Raw genomic sequence first — 3498 nt, 5'->3', positions numbered from 1 at the left:
AGTACTGCGACCCTTTAATGCAGTTTCTCATGTTGTGGTGACCCCCACAACCATAAAATTATTTCCGTTGCTACTTCATAACTGTAATTTTGCTAGTTATGAATCCGTGACCCCTATGAAAGGGTGGTTCAACCCCCAAAGGGGTTGCGACCCGCAGGTTGAGAACTGCTGCCTTAGTGCCACACAAATCTTTTGAATGATCCCACCCAATCATTTGGGGGGATTCACAAGATCATTATTTTTGGGAAACAGATCTGGGAAGAGAGTATACACAAATTCTCAACATTCATACATTAAAGGAGTCTGGGAGGTCAGGGCTCCCGTGGAGGGAATCTTCATGTCATGGCTTGGAGATGAGTCCTACTCACATTCTCCTAAGTAAAAGTATTCCCCTCATTATCCCCCCCCCATAATAATGGCAAATTTAAGGTGTTATTTGCAAACAATTGGTCATTCATTATACACTTGAAGGTCAACTGCTGGAAAGCTATCTGCCTGAAGGTTGTCTGCCATGAAAGCAATCAGACCCTATTGTCTGTCTAACACAATGAGGTAGTTAGTTTATTGTGCCAACCTGGCTGATAAACACATGTGGGGTTAACTGAAGGGTGGAGGGATAAATGGCTCAGTGAGCCTCGCCTTTCTAGTTCTCTGCTCTCTTGCTTTCTGATGGTCGGACCAGGGTGCAGCTACCTTAGCCAGTTCCCTGCTTTAGCTGGCTGGGGCAACAATATACTTTCACAACTCTCCCCCAGGGGTACATCAACTCTTCTGCACAGTACCATAATATAGTCCAAAGGGACCTTGATCGCCTGTCTATTCCACAAAATGTCACACTGGTCCATTATATTAATGACATTATGCTGATTGGACTCACTAAGGAGGATGTATCAAAGACTCAATTCACTGGTATAATATCTTCATGCAAGAGGTTGGGAAATTAACCCAATGAAGATTCATGCACCCTCCACCCTCAGTAAAATTTCTAGGGGTCCAGTGGTGAGGGGCATGTCAAGATATTCCTACTAAAGTGAAGAATAAGTTATTGCATTTGGCTCGCCCAATGACTAAAAAGGAGGCACAAGCACCTCCTCTAAGGTCTGCAGTTCAAATTTACTGTGTGCAGCGGAAGGATTGAAAACCCTCGAAACCCAGTGGATCTCTCTGAGGAGGAATTGACTTGCTGGCAATGGGTTTAATAAGGTTCTGTGTTCACGCTTCTAATCGGCACTGGGTTGGGATGTTTTCTTGGTGCACACTTAAACTTTATATAAAACTCTCTCTTATACATGTTTCTGTGGATTTGTTTCTTTAAAGTACCCAGACTAACCCACACAATAAGCAAATAATCAGATAAGCTGACTTATATAAAGATGACTGTGGCATTAGGATTGGAGGAAGGCTTATTACCATCCTGTGAGATGCAGATAACATAGGCTTGCTTGCTGAAAGTGATGACTTGTAGGATTGCTGATGAAGATTAAGGATTGCAACCTTCTGTACTGATTACCACTCAATGATTTTTTTTCTTTTCTTCAACTCAATGCTAAGAAAACCAAAATCCTTCTGCTCTAGCCAAAGGTAAGAGTCCTGAACAGACTTACTGTCAGGCAGAGGCCATTGTATTCTTGATTGTGCTGGATTAAACTTGATACTTGGCCAGGTGACTTCCCTTTAGACACAACCTGATTTGTTCTGGGTGCAAGTATCTCTTAGTTGCTCCATGACAGAAATTTCACTACAACTGACGGTGATTACACAACTCATTAAAGGCAATTTAAGCATGGGGGCAGGGGGAAATGCTTTAAAATAGATGTGGTGGTTATTGTACAATTCCCTTGGTACAATTGAACTATTCAATTGTATGATATGTAAATTATGTGCCAATAAAACTGTTGAAAAAAAAAATAAAAGGAGCCAATAAGACACAGGAAAGAGAGAGAGAGAGAGAGAGAGAGAGAGAGAAAGAAAACCAAAAGTCTCACAACTAGATCAAGAGGTAACATCATGAAAAATGGAAAAAAGGTTGAAATTGTCAAGAATTTTATCTTGATTGGATCCACAATCAATGCTCATGGAAGCAATAATCAGAGATCAAAGGCCACATTCATTAGGTAATTCTGCTGCACAACACACCTTTAGAGTATTGAAAGGCAACAGTGTTACTTTGAGGATTAAGGTGAGCCATGACCCAAGCCATGGTATTTTCAATTGCCTCATATATATGTAAAAGTTGGATATTGAACAAAGGAGACCAAATGTGGGGGGTGAGTGGGAGTGGAGAGCACTAGGAATTATTATGACTATATATATAGTCATATATATATATATATATATATATATAGTCATATATATATATACACATAAACTCTTTTAAAAAGCGATTTAACTGTGAAGTGTATAATATGTGATTATTATATCAAGAAAATCACAAAACAAAACACCCAACCCAAAACCCAAAGTTGACCAGTGGTTAACATGGGGGAAGGAGGAAGAGTTATTGCTTAGGGGGCAGTGAGTTTAACGGTGGTGGAATAATTTGGAAAAGATTATCAATCATGGTTGTCCAACACAGAGAATATAATTAATGGCACTGAATTATACATGTAGAAGTTGTGGAATTCGAGAATGTTTTGTTGTGTATATTTTTTCCTACAGTTAGAAACAATAATCACATGAATAACAATGAGTACAAAAAAGAAAACATTCTAAAATTGAATGTGGTGATGTTACAACTTTCTTGATATGATTTAATTATTGAATTGTATGACATGTGGATGAAGTGCTAATAAAACTTAAAAAAAAAAGACTGAAAGAGAATCGATTCATTTGAATGTTGGTGCTGGTGAAAAATAGTGGAAGTATCATGGACTGCTAAAAGGACAAACTTGCTGTCTTGAGAGAAGTATGGCTCCTTAGAGGCAAGGATGGTGAGACTGCTTGACACATTCCGGACACATGTTATCCAAAGAGCCTGTCCCTGGATATGGACATCATGTTTGGTGAAATTGAGGGGCCGTGAAGGAGGGCAAGGCCCTCAACAAGCTGGATGACACTGTGTCTACAGCAATGGGCTCAGGCAGAGGAACACTTGAGGCTGGTGCAGGACTGTGCAGTTTTGGTCTGTTGTGCATAGGGTCGCTATGGGTCAGAACTGACTCCTGCAGGGCACCGAGCAACAATGTTTGCAATGTGAGATGGCATCTCATTGGAGTTTTGATTTGCACCTTTCTGAAAGCTAAAGACCGAGAGCATTTCTCCAAGGTATCTCTCAGCTGCCTGAATATATTCTTTATTGAAGTGTCTATTCATTTCCTTTGCCCATTTTATGATTGACTTACCGGTGAGTATTGGATTGTAAGGAAGACACTGGAAAATGATAATTCTCTAACTTAAAGCAAAGCTGCTCAAGGGCCTGAATTAGTCTCCTCTTCCCCATGAACGAGAACTTTCAGCAGCACATTTTCCTTAGTGACTATCCAAGTTGTGTCCAATGGG

This window comes from Echinops telfairi, unplaced genomic scaffold (assembly GCF_000313985.2).
Source record: "Echinops telfairi isolate 266 unplaced genomic scaffold, ASM31398v2 ScPeMD7_3;HRSCAF=10, whole genome shotgun sequence".
Taxonomy (NCBI): Eukaryota; Metazoa; Chordata; class Mammalia; order Afrosoricida; family Tenrecidae; genus Echinops; species Echinops telfairi.
The sequence above is the reverse complement of the archived record's forward strand: the minus strand, read 5'-3'. Positions refer to the sequence as shown.